Consider the following 21237-nt stretch of genomic DNA (forward strand, 5'->3'; position numbering starts at 1 on the left):
AGGTATTGATTATGAAGAAACCTTTTCACCAGTAGCAATGCTTAAATCTATCAGAATTCTCTTATCCATTGCTGCTCATTATGATTATAAGATTTGGCAAATGGATGTCAAGATTGCATTTCTTAATGGTAATCTTGAAGAAGAAATCTATATGATGAAACCGGAAGGTTTCATAGCAAAGAACCAAGAGCATATGGTATGCAAGTTGAAAAGGTCCATTTATGGACTTAAACAAGCATCTAGGTCATGGATCATCAGATTTGATCAAGCAATCAAGTGATTTGATTTTCAACAAAATCTTGATAAACCATTTGTGTACAAAAGACATCGGGATAAAGTAGTAATGTTCCTAGTGCTTTATGTTGATGATATTCTACTCATTGGGAATAATGTAGGGGTAATGTCATTAGTAAAGATTGGTTGTCAAACTAATTTGATATGAAGGGCTTGGTTGAGGCTAACTTTATTCTAGGGATCAAGCTTTGGCGAAATCACAAGAATAAGATGTTCGGCTTATCACAAGATGGATATATAGATAAGGTTCTAGAACGATTTAGCATGCAAAACTCCAAGAAAGGATTACTTCCTTTCAGACATGGAGTTCCTCTATCTGATGACCAAAGCCTAAGACTCAAGAGGAAGAAAATATGATGAGACAAGTTTCTTATGCTTCTGCAGTGGGAAGTCTCATGTATGCCATGCTTTGTACTAGACCAGATATCTGTTATTCAATTGGCATGGTCAGCCGATATCAATCAAATCTAGGATCAAAACATTGGCAAGTTGAAAAGCACATTCTCAAGTATCTACAGAGAATGAGAGATTATATACTTGTTTACTGGTGTGAGGATTTGATTCCCATTGGCTATACAGATTCAAATTTTTAATTAAATCTAGATTTCAGAAAGTCCACTTCAGGTTGTGTGTTCACTTTTGGGAGGTGGAGCCATAAGTTGGAGGAGTGTTAAGCAATCTTGTATTGTGGACTCCACCACGAAAGCTGAATATGTTGCTACTTGTGAAGCGGCAAAAGAAGCTGTCTAGCTGAAGAAATTCCTTTCTAATCTTGGTGTAGTGAGAATGGAGCAAGTTCCTATCACATTGTTTTGTGACAATAGTGGAGCGGTTACACAATCCAAAGATCCAAGGAATCATAAGAAAGGAAAGCACATTGAGAGAAAGTACCACATCATTCGAGGCATAGTTGCTCGTGGAGATGTAGTAGTTGCAAAGATTGAAAGTGCAAATAATCTAGCTGATCCCTTTACCAAAGTTTTGCCTTAAAGGACTTTTCGAGTCACATTTTGAGGGAATGGGAGTTTGATTAATGCACAATAGTCTTTAGGGCAAGTGGGAGATTATTAGGATTAGTGCCCTAAAATCCTATTGTATGATGCTATATATGTTATTATGTATGACATTATGTATGACTTAATGTTGTAATTAATAAAGTTGCTTTATTATTATCTAAAATGGTGGTAATATGAATATTTGGACATTATCATATAGTCCATGAGATGCATAGTATGTGATTTATGTGAAAAGTCACAGAAGATATAAATCATAGGTTCTTTGTAAACTCAAAATTTTAGTTCGTAGTCGGTGATGAAATTGGGCATTTCATCTGTGAAGACTATAACATATCAACTAAGATGATTTGTCTTGATCATGGAAGTAGAGAATTCTAGTTGATGTGTTGGTATGTTTTAAGAGTTAAGACATATTGAACTGGACCGCTGTGAGATTTATTATTCTTCTAACAATTGTCAAATGAATAATATATCTCACGACTTCCTTTTACATGAACTCTTAATCCTGAGAGAATAATGGACATAATCATGAAGTGTAGGTTACTTTGATATATTAAGAGTGAGATCTAAAGTAATGGTCAAAATCTCAGTATGTTGGGCAGCCACATTTAGTGTTCATGGAACATATATTCTTAAGATGGAATTCATAGTCTCTTAACGGAGATACAAAATATTCCATTAAGATAAGTTTAATGAGTTTGTTATTCAGAATGTTAGGCCTAACTACTTTAATAAATAGTTACTAAAGTATATATTTATGAAATTGAATTTCATAAATATATAATGAATAACTTAAAGGATTAAAACGGATACTCAAGGATTAAGACGTAGTAATTTACAAAATGGCAGTCTATATTCATGACTTTGTATTACTACGAATATCTTATGAAGGGATTACATGTACAATAAAGTCTTGTGATATAATTTATTAATAAGGCCTAGAGTGCAATTATATTTAATAATTATATTTATATATTGGGATTAAATATAATTAATGGTAACTTTGGACTTGTCAAGAATTGACAGAAAAGCCCAAGGCCCGTTGGAGCTAGTGTCTTGTTTGTTCCCTTTTGGTCCCACTCCAAGCCACATGCTAAAGTCCAATTGGAAAGGCCCATAAAGCTAGCCCAGTTAGATAATTAGTTGTAAGGAGAGAAACATACAGATTTTTGTAAGAACATGAAATGATTTGTATGTGAGTGTTAGACACTTTCTTATTCTCCATTGAACAAACTAATTGAGTGACCACACTTCTTGGGCACAAGTGGAATTGGAGTGAAGATTGAAAGTGTTCTCAAGAACTTTTGATCATTGGTTTTGAAATTCACCATACCAAGGTACACTGTCTTAAATTCTGAAATTTATATAGTACATGTTATCAATTGCGAATGAAGTAAATCCGTTAATTTTTCCGTTGCGTATGTTTTATATGCAATACAAACATGTATTTTTCTATCACCACATCTTCTTCAAGTTGTTGGTGTTAATCACGTATTGGGATTCGTGCATTGAACTAGAGGATTACCACTACAATACAAGTCCACTTGGGTATTAGGGTAAGGGTTCAACTGAAAGTTGGTATTTCAAGATAAGCCAAAGGGTTTGGTAAAATTCCTTATACATGTAACCGTTTGTGATTGATAATAGTGGATTCTTAGGAGTGGTGATATGAAATTCACCCGGTGGGGTTTTGCCTCGGTGGTTTTCCCTATTTGTAAACATGTTACCTATATCAAATTTATTTTCCGCTACATTTAGATAATTTGGTGATTTGTTTGTGTTGCCATGCTATTGTATGTAATTGAACCTAATTAATTAACTTGGGTAATTAATTAATTAATTTGCAAGGGGTCAATTCATTTTAACCCAACAAGTGGTATCAGAGCGAACACACTTTGGTTAGGTTTTAATCTTTGCTGTGTGATCCATTGACCTCTATTGTCATGGCTACAAGCGGCATAAAAAGATCTTTTATTTCAAATACATCTTACTTTTCTAATCTCTATTTGATTGAGTGTTTCAGAAAATGTAAGTCTCAAAGTTATTTGAAAGCTATCTTGATGATTGTTGAAAAAGGTCTTAGTGTGACAAAGAAGAGACTAGATTGTCTCAAAATGAAAATGTGCAGAGGAGTTCATCTAAGAATGGTGAAAATTAAAGGTTTTGCTCATAAATGGAAGCTGAGAGAGAAAAAACCATTCCTATTGATTTGTCAAGTATGCGTGAAGTGTGCTTTATGATGAAGTCGGCGTTTAAAGTAATGGACACATATTTGTGGTATCTTGAAAGTGGATGCTCGAGACACATGACTGGAGACCATTTTCTCTTTAAGGTTTTCGAGTCTAAGAAATGTGGAAATGTCACTTTCGGTGATGGGAGCAAATCACAAATAAAAGGGAAGGGAATCATCTCTTTACCTGGATTGCCAGACGTCACAAATGTATTGTATGTAGAAGGTTTGAGAGTGAACTTGTTGAGCATAAGTCAGATCTGTGATCAAGATTTCATGGTGCTATTCTCAAAAGGAAAATGTCTCGTTTTGAATAAGTCTGGAAAGAAACTCATAAGCGGAGTCTGCACTCTGGATAACTGCTATGGATTGGTACCTGATGTTGACATCATGTGCAATAGTTTTCGTTTGCCAAATGAAGGCTTATGTCACCAAATGATGGGACATGCGAGCTACAAATATCTGTCAATTGTATCTAAGCATGAATTAGTGTTGGGAATATCAAGCTTAGCAAGGTTAGTAATGTTGTATGTGGATCATGTCAGTTTGGCAAACAGATGAAAGCAAAACATCCAGGCACTCAGGCATCAGCTACATCCAGACCTTCGGAGCTACTACATCTAGATCTCATGGGTCCAACTAGAACCGAATCTACTGGAGGAAAGAGATACATTATGGTCATAGTAGATGATTTCACCAGATACACTTGGGTTATTCTTCTCAAATCCAAGTCAGATGCTCTTGAGCACGTTGAAGTGTTGTGTACAAGATTGCAAAATGAGAAGAACATGAAGATTAATCAAATTCACAGTGATCATGGTAAAAAATTCGAGAACTCATACATGGAATCTTTATGCACTAGATCTGGTATATCTCAAGAATTCTCTGCTCCTATTACTCCTTAGCAAAATGGTGTAGCAGAAAGAAAGAATAGAGTCATTCAAGAGATGGCTAGAGCTATGTTACACAATAAAGATGTGGCCAGAAATTTATGGGAAGAAGCTGTCAACACCGCATGTCATACTGTTAACAAGGTATATTTCAGACCTAGTACAAAGAAAACTCCCTATGAATTGTGGAAGGGAAGAAAGCTTATGTAAATTATTTCAAAATCTTTGGAAGTACTTGTTTCATCATTAAGGATAGAGAAAATGTGGGAAAGTTTGACTCCCAAAGTGATGAAGGAATATTTCTAGGATACTCCTCCACAAGCAAAGCTTATCGGGTGTACAACAAAAGAACCAAGAAGGTGATGAAAACTGTCAATATTGTTATTGATGAAGTTTTAGATTCAGATTCTGAGAAAAGTAGTGAGGAAATACCTAAGGCAATTCTTCCTCTAGAGCCTAAAGTTGTTCAAGAGGAAGTTGGTCAAGAGCCCGTTTTTCAAAGTACTCCAAGTGTTGTAGAAGTCTCAGCAGATATTCCTACATCACCTGAGCTTGAATCTCATGAAGAGAAAGGACCTTCCTCAAGGACCAAGCTGAATCACCCTCCTGAAGTTATTGTGGGAAATATGAATGAACTGACACTAAGAAAGCGTACAGTTGATAAATTCACTGTTGACTTGTTAGGCGAAAGTGTTGATTCTTGCTTATATAAAAACATGATAGGTGGTCTCCTTTACCTTACTGCTAGTAGACCTGACATTAGTTACAGTGTAGGAGTGTGTGCTAGATATCAAGAAAACCCCAAAAAGTCTCATATGATTGCTTGAAAAAGAATCATAAAATATGTAAAAGCCACTACCGATTTTGGAGTGTGGTATAGCAACGACACAAACGATATCTTAGTTGGGTATTCTGATGCGGATTGGGCTAGGAATGCTAATGATAGAAAAAGTACATCGGGGGTTGCTTTTATGTGGGTAATAATCTTGTCTCCTAGATGAGTAAGAATCAGAATTTCATCTCCTTATCCACTGCTAAGGTTGAATACATCGCTGCTGGTAGCTGTTGCACCCAACTTTTGTCGATGCAAAAACTCCTTTTTGATTATGGTATTCATCAAGAACATCTTACCATTTATTGCAATAATACCAGTGTCATTAACATCTCTAAAAATGCTGTTCAACATTCTCGAACAAAACATATAGAGATGTGAGACCACTTCATTCGGGAACTTGTTGAAGATGGCACACTCACTCTTGAGTTCATCCACACTGATGATCAGAAGGCCAACTTGTTCAGTAAGCCTCTTGATAGCAAACGTTTTGAATTCTTACACCAAAACATTGGTGTAATCTCCATGGAGTGATCTCTCCTCTTTCTCCTCCTTTCTCATGCTTTTGCATCTAGTCTTTATGCTTTGTGTGTTTTGTTTAACATATTTTTGTTTGTTTGTTTTTAGTTTTGTTTTATATAAAAATAAAAAAATAAAAATTGAAAATCAGAAAAATACAAAAATAGTGTGTGTTTGTATATGTTGGTACTTGTATATCTTTGGTGGCCATTGAAACAAAGTTTCTAAACTTTATATCTCTTATAGCTTAGATGAGTATCTCTATGCACAACTAAACAAGTGAGTTTTGTAGCTCATGTTTGTGATGAGTACAATCAAGTGATCTTTCACTCTTTATACTCTAATCACTCTTTTTGACGGGAATGACTAGAAAATCCTAAAAGAAAAGCATGATAACCATGGTACCACTAAAACCCGTCAATCATGTATAACATCTGTATGCTCCAGTATAGAAAAATCGTGATGTTTTTGGCTTACATAATTGGGTATTTCTTTTCTCTCTATATATGCCCATGCATGGAATGTTCAAAAAGAAAAATATGCAAAGAACATGAAAAGCAAAAAGATCAAAATACTTTTAATAATGGTTGTAAGTGTGTTTCTAGCAGATGTGGGAGTCATATGATGTACCTCAAAGGTGACAGTCCCCATTAAACGGTTATGATTGTGTGTGAAGTGTATTAGATCACCTCATATCTTGAATCTTCATAATATGAGAAACTTGTGCACTCTTGTTGTGTTTTCACACACAACACACATACTCTTTGCTACTTTTGATACATGTGTAGGTACAATGTGTCTTGGCCATCACAAGGAATACATGTGTTAATATATGCTCACTAAACTGTCTTAATTCGTTTTTGAAATATAAAAATGGTTAGACTTGTTTAGTGTGTGTGTATGTGTTTTTTGGATCTATGGATGCTTTGCTTATATGTCGAGAGATGTTTTGAGAGATTAACATGTTGAGTGGATCTTTGTTTGAGTAACTTGCTTGTTGCATTCATCTTTATGTGTTTTTCCTCCCTCGAAAAACCTCTTTTCTTCAAGCTCGACAGAACCTCAACAGATACCTCGACACATCTTTTTGTATCGAGCCTCTTTGCTTTGCTCCCAATAGATTCTCGATAACAGGCCGATCCATAGAGATTTTCTTTTGACCTCTCTATCTGTTGGACAAATCCTTGACACATTCTCGATCCATCGAGATTTCTGGGTTTCTTCTTGATAGAACCTTGATAGCTTCTCAATCCAATGAGATGTTTTGCTTGAGCTTCTGTCTCTTCAACACTTTCTTTACAGATCTTCGATCCATTGAGCTCATGTTTTTGTCTTCGACAACACCTCGACAGATTCGCTTCTGTCGAGATTTAGTGTTCTACAGATTCTCGACAGAATATTGATCCATTAAGCTGCATTTTTCAATATATAGCTGAAGCGCGATCCAGCTTTCATTTTCTCACTTCTCTCTTGATAGAAAAATCTCTCTTGACCCAAAACTCTTTCTCACTCTCAAATCTCCTCACCCACATGTTCTTCGGCCTAGATCAAGCTCAAACACATGGTAAGTTTTCTCATCTTCTCTCTTTTCATGCATTCATGCATTTTAGACCTAGGTTTTGGGTTTTTCAAAATTTTTGGGGTTTTTGAGTTTTTCATGAAATTTTTTGGGTTGGGCTTTGAGAAATCGTTGTTATATGGTCATGCATTGCATCTTCTATACACTATAATAATGTTTCATGCATTTGTTAGATGTGTGCTTGATCAAGCTTACAAGTGCTGTTAGGTTTGGATTGAGTTTTTCCCATGATGCTTTTAATTTTTGCATCACATGTTCATGCATTCTTCATACATACGTTCGGTCATTTTCTTTTCTATTATGAACCTGTGTTGTGTTTCCTTCTATTCTGTTCTCTCTCTCTCTCTCTCTCTCTCTCTCTCTCTTGGATAGAAATTCTCAATGGCACCTAAATAGAAAAAATCTATTCCGGCTCGAAACCCTCTTCGTGGTTTCAGGTCATCCTTTTCTGATCCTCCTATTCCATCTCATATCCGGTTCCATGATGAGAAGGCCAAGACGAAATTTTTTGAGAGCTTTCAGGACCATGGAGTTCATCCGGAATGTCAGGTAATTCTATTGGATTTCTCCGACACTGCTCTACCTGAAGTCATTCGAACTCAGGAACGGGAATCCCTTTATGGGAAACCCAAAAGGTGTCTAGTAATGTTCATTCAGGAGTTTTACTCCAACATGCACACCATCAATATCTTTGTGCCTCAATTTGCTACGACATTCAGAGGTACACGTATCATAGTTACCCCAGATCTTATATTCGAGGTACTACATGTTCCTAGGGTAGTGCATCCTGACTACCCTAGTTATCAGCGTCTCAGGACGGTGTTTAGAGACGAGCTTATCTCTCACTTTTGTGAGAAATCTTCTCTTTGGGGTGGTTTTCTAAACAAACCCTTGCTCGAGCTTTGCTAAAGGCCCTCGCTTTTTAAACATGGTGACCTTCACTCTCACTCCACGGTCTCACTTTTACTCCATCACTGAGCCTCGTGCTCATTTTCTTCTTTCCTTGATGGAGTATCTTTCCATTGACTTACCCTCTCACTTCATCACATCTATCATAGATGTGTATCAGGACATTGCTACAAGTGATAAGCTCACCTTCCCTTCGGCTATCGCGTGTATCCTCACACACTTTCACATTCTCATTCCTCTCTCTCCTCTTTTCACCATCATGGTTGCCATCAGCGCTGGTTCTGTCCAGCGGAGTAAGGCTTAGCTTCGACTGAAGCAACCACAAGTGGAGACGATCGATCTTGCAGCTTCTACTGTTCCACCTTCTTCCTCAACTCCTTCTACCTCCACAGCTGGTGGTGTGACCCTCAAGGCCATCATGGTGTAGCTTCAGCAGATAGAGGCTGACTGTGGTGGTTGGCTTGACTATCTCACCGATGAGATGTATCAGATGAACACCCGAGTTGGTCGCATTGCCCTCAAACAGGCTCGCATGGCTGGTCTTGCTCCTTCCTCTCCTTCTCCACAGACCTCGCCCGGTGATGATGATGAGGATGGTGCTACCTCTTCTGGTGATGATGAGATGACGACCTCTCAGTAACTTACCTTTTGTCATTCATGACAAAAAGGGGAAGTAGTTTTGGGTTTAAAAGTAGTCTTGTTTTTAGGGGGAGAGTTAGTATAGGATATTTTTGATAAGGGGAGTGTATATAGTTTTGAGGGATGTAGTGAGGTTTATATGTACTTTTCTTTCTTTTTAGTTACATTAGCCTCTTGTACATCGGTCATTATGACATACATTGTACTTTATTATCTTATGTATGATGATGATGTATGTTCTTTTTCTTCACCTACCTCTATATGTGTTGTTTCTTTTCTCTCTTTATACACATGTTTCTTTATGCACGCAATCCTTATTTCTATTTCACACATGATGCCTTAATGAGTTTTGTTTAAGTGTTTTAGAAAGACAGGTTTTGAAAGTCTATCATGCCATGAACTTTCTTCTTGCAAAGTTTTTCAAGAGTTTATAGTAGAAATAGATTTATTTTGTAATACAACAAGTGGTTATGAGTTTAGTGATTTAAGACTTCTCTCATGATTATTTGTTTGTTGTGGTTTTGTCACGGATTGCCAAAGGGGGAGATTGTTAGGGACATATTTTATGTAATTAGCTAATCATTTGACAAAAAGCACTTTACTTGTAATTGGGTAGATCTAGGATGAGTTTCAGACTTCACAAAACATGTGGTCCCAATCTATGCTTTCCTAAGGCATTCGGGCAAAGTACCATATTTCCACAACGAAAATCTAGCGACATGTCATCTTACTTTCGCCACGGAAATTAGGCATTGCTTTACCTTAGGTTACATGAATTGTGACAGTCACACCGGAAATGGCGAGTAGGTATATATATACATACATCATGCATATTTCAACCACACGGAGTAGGAAAGTAAATGCCTACATCCTTAAAGCATGGCCCAAAATATAGGTGCAAGAAAGTAAACAGGGGTCTCCATACTCTAGAGATGAGGATGAATGGTACATGGCATGATATACCTAATACAACCCATCTATGAGAGAAAGAAGGGAGGAAGGAGGGGGTTTAAAAGAGTACATAACCAAATGGGAGAGACTAAACCCTAAAATCTAATGAACATGGTCACTTGGCTTATATCGACATGCTTGCATCCTCGCCCTTTTTGCTTGTGACTGGGAAACCGTGCCCTAGCTCCATGCGTCCTTGCTCCATGTGTGTACATGCAAAGGTAAGAATGAGAAACCAGCAGACAAGCAATGGAAAGAAAGAGATGCGTAGATAATGCGCAAAGTGTACAAAGCAAACAAGTAAGATAGATATGGCAAGCATAGCATGTGGTGGGAGACATGACAAGCAAAGATAAGCAGACAAACAAGAAAGCAAGCAAACAAGCAAGAAGGTAAGCAAGCAAAAGGGCCAACAAAAGATCCATGGGGGACAAATGTAGGTTTGGATCGGGTGTCCATATCTTCATTGTGTTGAAGTATGGACAACACACTAGCAAGCAAGACTCATGTAAGAATATGTAAGCAAGCATGTAAAGATGCATAGAAAGCCAACAGGTGGCACGAACAAACATGACAAGCATATCATCGCATAGAACGAAAAAGGGAAGTGTATGCACAAAGCAACTCGGCATCTGAAGACGCATCCCAAGTGGTTACACCCAAACAAGGCCTCATGGGCGTTGGATGTAACCAAACAAGATCAAGCCTGTGGAGGGCATCAAGCATGGCAAAGCCTAGGACAAGAGAGGCTAGCACAAGCATAAAGCATAGAAGTAAGCAAGCATAGACATGCAAATAGGATGATCCATACCCTTTGATGTGGGCCATGGTGTATGGATGATGACAAAGACCATAGGGTCTAGATCGGGTCCGAACCAATAGGCCAAAACACAAGAAGATGCGATAAAAGGAACAAAAGGGTTACAATAGCACATGGCATGAAAAACAAAGCCTAGGTCTGAACACATAAACCTAGCAAGAAGCACGCAAGCATATTGATCTAACATGGGAAATCGTATAGTGCATATAGAGAAGATGACCTAAGCACGCAAGCATGTAAAAACATTGATCTAGACATACAGGCATAGAAACATGCATGTAAACATGTAGATCTAAGTAAGGCATGGCCAAAAATGTGATATCAAGCATGTAAGCATGTAGATCTAAACAACAATACAAGGAAAAGATAGATCTAAGCATGAAAACACGGCATATGGCATGAAAACATGTAAATCTAAACATATAAGCATGTAAGGATGTAGATCTAAGCATGTGAAAAAGAATCCAAACACATAAACATATGAAGACAAGGATCTAAGCATATAGACATGTAAATATAGGCATAAACACTTGGGTCTAGACATGTGAGCATGGCACAAAGCATAAAAGCAAGCATAAGGACCCATAAATCTAGGCACAAGCATGGAAATAGGCATATAGACTAACAAAGAACATGTAAATCAAGCCATAAACATGGAAAGCATGGAAACTTGTAGATCCAAACACAAGCACCACATAAAAAAGGTAGATCAAAGCATAAAACATGGCATAAGGCATAAGGCATAAAAAGTAAGGAGATTTACGCTAGAAGCACAAATAAAGCAAGAAACATGTTAAAGAAAGCAATAAATCATGTTATTTAAGCAAATAGAAAGGATAAAAAGTTTAATGAAGCTTTATAGGAAAAGAGGTATGGATTGTAGCCAAAAAGCTACATCCATACCCCTATAACTTAAATCCAAGGTATAGAACCAAGGAGAGGAAGATGGAGGGTATGAATGCTACCTTGTATTTTTGGAGAAGAGAGAAGAATTAAGAAAATTTGATGTGTTTTTGTGTTTTTTGGGAGAGAAATACGGTGAGAAAACAGAGAAAACAAATGCCCAAAAAAATTCCTAAACAACTCCCAAAATGTCTCCTCTTCAATCTGAGCTGCTAGTAGCCTTTTATAGGCCCTGGCATGCTTTTCAGGGCCCAAGGTGTGCTAGCGGCCCTTGTTGGTGTGCCAGGTCGAGCCCAGCTAACGTCTGTAATTTCGTCCACATGCACTTTTTCAGTTCTGACTTCGGACATGCATTTAGAGCTCTTCCCAAACTTAGATTAAGGCGATCTTGGTGTCCCTGGAAAGCTCTGGATGTCTAGTTTTCAGAAAACTAAATAAATTAAAATCAACAGTTGGATCAAAAGTTATGACCTCGGGAAGTGTGCTAATGCGCTTTTCACAGTTTTCTCAATATCTCAACCGTTTTAACTCTAATTTTGACCCATGAATAGTCATTGGAATGATAATTTTATTATCTTCGCAATGACATTGGTCTCAACCTGTTTTGAGGACTGGATCAAGATTAGGGTTTCTAGGGCCTATTAAGAGTCAACTCCGGATCAAACTTACTAAAAATCTCCGAGGAGCTCGGATTTGATATAAAACCCTGAAAAATGTTATTTTGTGAGAATTTTGACCTTGTTCGACCTTCGGTCAGCCCAGGGTTGACTAGAGGCATTTTGGCTGAAAAATGCATTTTGAGCTCTCCGATGTCCAAACGGGTTGCGCCACATCATTATATATGTTCTTGTGACCCCATGGAGAGAAAATGATATTTTTCGGATTTTCAAGATCCGGCATGTAAATCGAGGGCGGACAAAATACAGTATGATAGGCCAAAAACGAAATGACCCATTGTGATAAATTAACCAATTAATTTAGCCAAGTGAATTAATTAAGTTAATTAACATGCAAACGCGTGGTAGCACAAACAAATCACCAATAAACTAAATATGTAACGGAAAATAAATTAACACGGTGATTTGTTTACGAATGGGGAAAACCAACACGGCAAAAACCCCACCGGGTGATTTTAAGGTCATCACTCCCGAAATTCCACTATTATCACAACAAGCAGTTACAAGTAAAGAAATCCCAGTACCTTATACCAACCTACAGTTAAACCCTTACCCCAATACCCAATTGGACTTGTTCTGTAGTGACAATTTCTCATTTTGATGCATGGCTCCTAGTAACCAATTACGCGAATTCCAGTATGCGACTTCAATCACCAACTAAAGAAAGTTGTTGGCTATAAAGTTCTTTAGTTCATCCCAACGATGAAGATTAAGAAGATACTTGGTCACAAAACCCTACGGTGAATAAACACAGCTTCTTCTTCATAAGAACTATGAGCTAAGGTAAAACTGTGTCTCTGGTCACAAATTGCTTAAACAAACTTTGCTCAACACTTGTGAAACTTGTTTCCACTTTGACGTCCCTTAATTTAATCCTTTTATATGTCTAGGGTTGTGAGAAAAGAAAGCCCAAACACATAATCACAGATTAAAGTCAAAATAGAACTAAAATTCTGTTTTTCATAAACCTCGATAGATTCCCTATCTGTCGAACCACGGGGCTGAACAGCTCTTTAAGCTCGATAGATGGTAGTCGCCGAGCTTTAATGACAGACACTTTTCAGCTTGAATCTTGGACAGACTTGCATGACTTCAATACTTGATCTTGCAACAAAGTTTCTTGAAGTATTAAACACATCCTAAATCTACCCAAATACAAGTAAAGTTTGTTTTGTCAAAGGATTAGCCAATTATATAAAATAGTGACATATGTTCCTAACAAGTGAATCACATATGTCCTAACATAGTATTAACATGTATGTGTTGGGGGGTATAGTAGGAGGCTAAAGCAACCGAAGCCTCTCTTGTAGCCATATCTGGAAAAAAAAAATAAAAAATAAAAAAAAATGATAGAAAAAAAAAATAAAGAGAAGGAGAAGAAGAGAGAGCATGAGTGAGAAAAAATAAAAATAATGATGAAAGACGATATAAGGTGCCTCGATGGGTTGAAAACCGAAAGGAAACCACGCAAAATTAGAGGGATCCCACTAGGTTGAGAACCTAGTTAAAAGTTAGGGATTATACCTGAATAAGAAGAGGACTTCTCACAAAGAAGCTTGCTTCCTTTCTATGAAAGGCATCCAAACCATTAAGGGTTTCCACCAAGATCAAGCCCACCGGGTTGCCTCTCTTTAGCTCACAAGCCCCCATGCACATCCAGTGGTTCACACAATGACTTTTGAACCAAGAAATACCTTACAAGGGCACATAAGCAAAAGACATGAAGAAAGTATGAATGTGGGCTCTCACCCACGGAAGGCCCGAACCAGAAAAGTACTCAAAAACCAACCTAAGGTTGAGTTCACTGAAGACATACCACCTATTTGTCATTGTAACTACCCCACCCCACCTGTGTAGATATTGTCTGCTTTAGGGTCTCATACCCCTTATGGTTTTGTTCTTCCCATGTTGCGCTGGGGAAAATGTCTCTACACATTAAAGGGAGGCCATTCCTTATAAACATATTCACATGTGCTTCCCTAGGCGATGTGGGATTCCATGGAATGCAAGACCCCCCTTTTTGGGTCACTACACTCCACCCTCCTTACAGGCACAAGCATCCTCGCGTGTGGGACCCACACTTCCGGGTAGGGCATGGTTCTGATACCATCTGTAACGACTCAAGGAAAAGCACTAACCACATCTGCGCTATACCTTAAAAGGACTAGTCATAATTGAGGCTCCTTGTAGTTGTTAATAAAAACCAGTTCAACCTAGTAAATACTCGATGTGGGACTCATCACACACCCACACACATCACACAATCAATCAAATTGGGGCATCACAATCTCCCCCACTTAAATCCCTAACGTCCTCGTTAGGGCCCACTTTGTGGAGTAATGTCTCTGAGTCCACACGGGATTACTGGGCCAGCTCTAATACTATATGTAACGACCCAAGGAAAAGCACTAGTCACATTTACGCTATACTTCAAAAGGACTAGTCACAATTGAGGCTCCTTGTAGTTGTTAATAAAGCCCAGATCTACCCAGTAAATACTCGATGTGGGACTCATCACACACCCACACACATCACACAATCAATCAAATTGGGGTATCACAATCTCCCCCACTTAAATCCCTAACGTCCTTGTTAGGGCCCACTTTGTGGGGTAGTGTCTCTGAGCCCACACGGGGTTATCGGGCCGGCTCTGATACCATATGTAACGACCCAAGGAAAAGCGCTAGCCACATCTGCGCTATACCTCAAAAGGACTAGTCACAATTGAGGCTCCTTGTAGTTGTTAATAAAACCCAGATCTACCCAGTAAATACTCAATGTGGGACTCATCACACACCCACACACATCACACAATCAATCAAATTGAGGTATCACAGTCGTGGTAGAGGGACACCCAACATAACTTGTAGCAAGGAGGGAAGATCCCCACCCATGGTAAGGAAGATGAGATCGTCAGTCTTCGATTTACCGATGATGGCACCAAATTCTTCGGTAGTGGGGCATAGTTCTATTTCGTTGAAGCGAAAAATATGCCAAGTAGGGACCCAATAATTGGCAATAGCACGAAGAAGAGGATCATCCACCCTAATTTGATTGTATGGAAAGACACAAGAAAGGCCATAGAGGGCGATGGAATCCTTGAAAAGGGGCTTTCTGGGTTGAAAATACGTTGGTGAGAGTTTTGGACTCAAATGGCTACTTTTATACTTAATTAAGGCAGTTAGGGTTTCCTTTGATTCGCAACCCACATACGCAAGGTCAACCCTGTGTACGCAAAGTCAAAGCTGTATATGTAGGCCCATCCCCACGTATGCACGATGATTGGCAAAAACCCATTCTCCCCTGTTTTGAGCATGGTTTTTCACTCCAAGGCATTCCTAAGGTTCCTACGGCCTAAAGGGTCATCCAAAGCATATTCCAAGCACGAGATTTCAAGCATCAAAAAAGCAATATTGTATGGAAACATACAATTAACCATATATCTTGTAAATTAATTACTAGTCCTAATTAAAAGCATAAATGTAAAAGATGTTCTTAAGTACAACCTTTTGTCTCAAACTAAATTCAAATGTTTGCTAAAGGAAATAAAAAACAACAAAAGCAATTAAAAAAAGTAAAAGCAATTGTGTGTTGTATGCATATATGTCTTGACTACAGGTAATAAATGGTGTCTTCTCTTCCTTGGTTGGTAGCTAGGAGTTGCCTCCGAATCCTCCTCATTAACACCATCTTCATCATCATTATCGCCACCGCTCGGGTGGGCCACTCCTCCAATATTGCATAAGCTCCTTGAATAGTTGGTCACCTCTAGCTTGAGATTCCTAGCCAACTATACCAACTCCTCATGCTCTTGGATGGTGGGTTGCAATTCAAAGAAATAAGGGTTAGTGACCGAATCAAAAAGAGAGAAATGACAAAAAGAGAAAGAACAAAGGGAAGGAAGAACTCACCACCCAGGTGTTGGGAGGAAAAGGATAGCCTATGACATTAGGATTATAGGGCATGACACGCTCCCGAGCAAAGCCATCAGGGCAATAAGCATAGACCATTTAAGGGAAATGTAGAGGGTCAATGAGCTCACCTGCAGCAGGCTCCTCCTGTTACAATTTTCCACCATTAAAAGTCATGACAAACAAGGTAGAGGAAAAGAAGAGAATAAGAAGAGGTTGAGCATATACCTAAGCAGTAATTGAAGGCATGAGGTGAGTGATGTTGAATTCCTCATAGTCCAATCCCTTAAGGAGCCGCCCAGCATAGGGAACGCCACTCCCCCATGAATTGTACTCAGCATCGGTCATGGAGTGTGGGGTAAGCATGAACTCAGGAGGATCCATTGGAATTTGTGGGTCATCCCTACCCACCACACTGCACCCTTTCTACCAAGTAGAGTGCCCTCAAGCCTGCTCCTTCAAAGGGCAAGGTAATCTCTGAAGCAATGATAGTGGCAGGTTCTAAGTTTGGAGAAGCAGAAAGGGGCTAGCCGATCCATGAAGTCCAATTAACCTATAATGATGCATGGTCAAAAGAGGGATATCCTAAAGGAAATTCATGAAGAAGCAAGGTGGGCCTTCACTCGAGGGAACTCCCTCAAACTTAGATCAGTGCCCGAGGTTATAAGGCCATACCTAACAACCCACCACTACAAAAAGAAGCACAAGACACAGGTTAGATACAGGACGACCGTTTGCAAGATAATACAGTCTACATGACTACAAGCTACAAATGAAAATTCAAGAAATAAAAAGAGAACTAACCTCAAGGAGCTTCCAAGGCCACACAAGCTGCCGTAAGGTACCCCAGCTAAGAGTGTCGAGGGTGGAGTAAAGATAGGCGAGACATGCTTGCCCCTAGTTAGCCCTTCGTGCATCTTTAAAGTCTTGAAAGAGGGTCAACCACCTCTAGTACACCGTTTGCCCACCATTGGCAAAGAGCTATGCTCCCAACAAACGTAAAAGGAAAGCCCTATCCATACAGACATGTTGCTCTGTAGTCCTCTGTGGGAGAAGCATGTAATCCGACACCAAGTCTAATAAGCCAAAAACGAATTGACCCCTTGTGATAGATTAATTGATTAATTAGTCAAGTTTATTAATTAATCAAATTAATATGCAAACGCGTGGTAGCACAAACAAATCATCAATAAACTAAGTATGCAACGGAAAATATACTTACACGGCGATTTGATTACGAATGGGGAAAACCTACACGGCAAAAACCCTACCGGGTTTTAAGGTCACCACTCCCGAAATTCCACTATTATCACAACAAGCGGTTACAAGTAAAGGAATCCCAGTACCTTATACCAACCTACAGTTGAACCCTTACCCTAATACCTAATTGGACTTGTTCTGTAGTGACAATTTCTCCTTTTGATGCACGACTCCCAGTACGTGACTAACCAATTACACGGATTCCAGTATGCGACTTCAATCACCAACTAGAGAAGTTTGTTGGCTACCAAGTTCTTCAATTCATCCCAACAATGAAGATTAAGAAGATGCTTGGTCACAAAACCCTACGATGCATAAACACAGCAACTTCTTCACAAGAATGATAAACTAGGGCAAAATTGTGTCTCCGGTCACAAATTGCTTGAACAAACTTTGCTCAACACTTGTGCAACTTGTGTCCACTTTGACAGCCCTTAAAATAATCCTTTTATATGTCTAGGGTTGTGTGAAAAGAAAGCTCAAACACATAATCATGGATTAGAGTCAAAACAGAACTGAAATTCTGTTTTTCATAAACCTCGACAGATACCTTATCTGTTAAGCTGTTGTCAAGCCATGAGGTTGAACAGCTCTTCAAGCTACAGCAGCTCGATAGATGGCTAGCTGTCGAGCTTTAATGACAGGTACTTTTCGGCTTGAATCTTGGACAGACTTGCATGGCTTCAACACTTGATCTTGAAACAAAGTTTCTTGAAGTATTAAACATATCCTAGATCTACCCAAATATAAGTAAAGTACGTTTTGTCAAAGGATTAGTCAATTACATAAAATAGTGACATATGTTCCTAACAAGTGAATCACATATGTCCTAACAATTTCCCCCTTTGGCAATCCGTGACAAAACCACAACAAACAAATGAACATATGAGAGAAGTCATAAATCACTCAACTCACATTCACTTGTTGAATACAATAAAATCTATCCTAACACAAACTCTTGAAAAACTTTACAATAAGAGAGTTTATGGCAAGTAAACTTTGACAACCTGTATTTTTGAAACACTTTAAACAAAACTCATCAAGGCATCTTTGTGTGAAACAAAAATAATAGATTGCATACAAGTAATAAGAAGCATGTGCATAAAGAGAGAAGAAACAACACATGAAAGGGTAGGTGAAAAAAACATACATCAACATATAAAGAAGATAAGTACAATGTATATCAACAATGGTCACAAGACCTATGTACAAGAATAAATGTATCTAAAATAGAGAAAATAAAAATATACATGTAATCCTCACTACATCCCTCAGATATTAACACTCCCCCTAACAAAAATGTCCTATACTAACTCTCCCCCTAAGAATGACTACTCTCATATCCAAAACTACTTCCCCTTTTTGTCACGAGTGATAAAGGATAAGAGTGTTAAGTAAACATATCATCGGTAGAGCTAGCATCTCCATCATCATCATCATTAGAAGCATCATCATCATCCTCATCCTCAAAATTATAAGCCATTGGAGGAGGTGGAGGAGAAGCCTCAGGAGCAAAGCCACCTATGACCACCTACCGTCATGTTATACGGTCAACACGAATGTTCACCTGATATAGCTCTGTAGAGAGTGTATCAAGGTGAGTATCCATGCGCTAAAACTGTGCCATGATGTCTCCGAGTGACACATCGCTCGTAGAAGAGGAGGGAGCGAATGAGGATAGAGTAGATCAAGATGGAGGAGCTGCTAACCCAGACTGCCTCGACCTAAACTACGCCTCGCTATGTTTAACAGTAGCGTAGTATATGGCACACATGAAAGAAAAGTGGTCAGACACTGGAAAGGGAACAGAAAAATGGCGTAAGATTCTCGTGATAGCTGAAGAAAAGATGAGCTTATCACAGGATGCCGAATCCCTATAGACATCTAGAATAGACAAAATAAAGTGAGCAGGGAAATCTATGGTAAGATGCTTAAGAAGAGACAACAAAAATTGAGCATGAGGCTCTGTGATAGAGTTATGGTGAGAAAGAAGGTGAAGAACGAATGTTATAACCATGTTTAAAAACCGAGGACCTTTTGCAAAGTCTGAACAGTAAGTGAACTGATGCTCACCCCAATTAAAAGGGCGCTCACAAAAAGCAAATTTGAGCTCATCTTTGGACACAGTCCTAAGACACTTACAACCTGGTTAGTCAGGGAACTCTACCCTAGGGACACGAAGCACATCCACAACAAGCTACGGTGTGACAGCAATGCGTGTACCTCGAACGCAAGTATGAAAGAGAGGTATTGAAAAATCAAATCCATGCATGTTGGAGTAAAACTCCTAGATCAGCATGGATGGACATGTGACCGGGACGTCACATAGTGACTCCCAACCCCGACTGTGAATGAAATCAAGTAGGTCAGTGTCGACGAAGTCCGCCAAAATGACTCAGCATTCAGAATGAATGCCTCGTCGAGAAAAGTTCTCTGAGAAGGCCTTACGGGCATCCGAATATGTGAAGGAGTAGGATTAAAGGAAGTGGATACCCCAGAATGAAGAGGGTTCTGGGACGGAGTAGACTTACGTTTAGGTGCCATAGACATGACTAACGTAAACGAAAAGAGAGGGAGAAAGAGAGAGAGACAATTAGAAAAGTTCCAAGCAATTCAAATATATCAAAATATATTGAAAAGAGAGTACGTATGCATGGGAAATGCATGAACATGTGACATGCAATATAAAAGGCATCAAGGGCTTAGCCCAATCCAATTCTACCAGCGCATAATCAATTTGCACACATCTAAATGCATGATAATACTGTTATAGTGCTTATGTGATGCAATATATGTGATTTTAAACTTATTTAAGCAAAAATCCATCCCAAAATTTCAACAAAAACTCATCAATTTTGAAAAACCCCAAAATTTTTCAAAAACCCCAAAACCTAGGTTTCAAAACATGAAATGCATGCAAATGAAAGATTCGAAGCTTACCAAGTGAAGAAAAACTTGTAAAAGCTTGAAGAAACCTTGAGGAAGAAGTTTGGAGTAAGTGAAAGAGGTTTGGGAGGTGAAAAGATGAAATTGTCGAGAGAGAGAGTGAGACAAATGAAAACTAGATCGCACAGAACCTATATATAGAGGTTCAGTAAATCTCGACAGAGAGAGGTGTCAAGAAAACAAAACGTCGACAAATGCAGCTGTCGAGGGACAAAATCAACAAAAGGCTAAAGAAAGCTCGATCGATCCACCAGCTGTCGAGAAGCTATTGAGGATCCAGAAGAAATCTCGATCGATCCACCTAGCTATCAAGAAGCTATCAAGATTACGATAAGAGGAAGATGAAAAGCTCGATAGATAGCCAGGTGTCGAGAAGCTGTTGAGATTGCTTAAAAATAATTTTTCAAGAAGGGAAAAACACAGATATGAATGCAATCAAGCATGCAACTCAACCAAGGATCCAAACAGCACTTTAAGTTCTCAAAATCATCTCTCAGCAACAATTTTAAGGACATAGATCCCAAAAACACACACACACACACAATAAACAAGACTAACCAATTTTATACTTCAAAATCAAGTTAAGACAATTTAGTAAGCATACATTAACACATGTAAATCTTGTGATGGCCAAACCACATTGTACCTGCATATGTATCAAGAGTAGCAAAGAATATTGCGTGTTGTATGTGAAAAATATCACAAGATTGCATAAGTGTATACATGTTATGACGATTTGAGATATAAGAAAATCACTTTAACTCACGCACAATCATAACTGTTTGATGGGGACTATCACCTTCGAGGTATATCCTATAACTCCCACATCTCCTTGAATACATGCTTCCAATCATATTTAAA

This window comes from Quercus lobata, chromosome 6 (assembly GCF_001633185.2).
Source record: "Quercus lobata isolate SW786 chromosome 6, ValleyOak3.0 Primary Assembly, whole genome shotgun sequence".
NCBI lineage: Eukaryota > Viridiplantae > Streptophyta > Magnoliopsida > Fagales > Fagaceae > Quercus > Quercus lobata.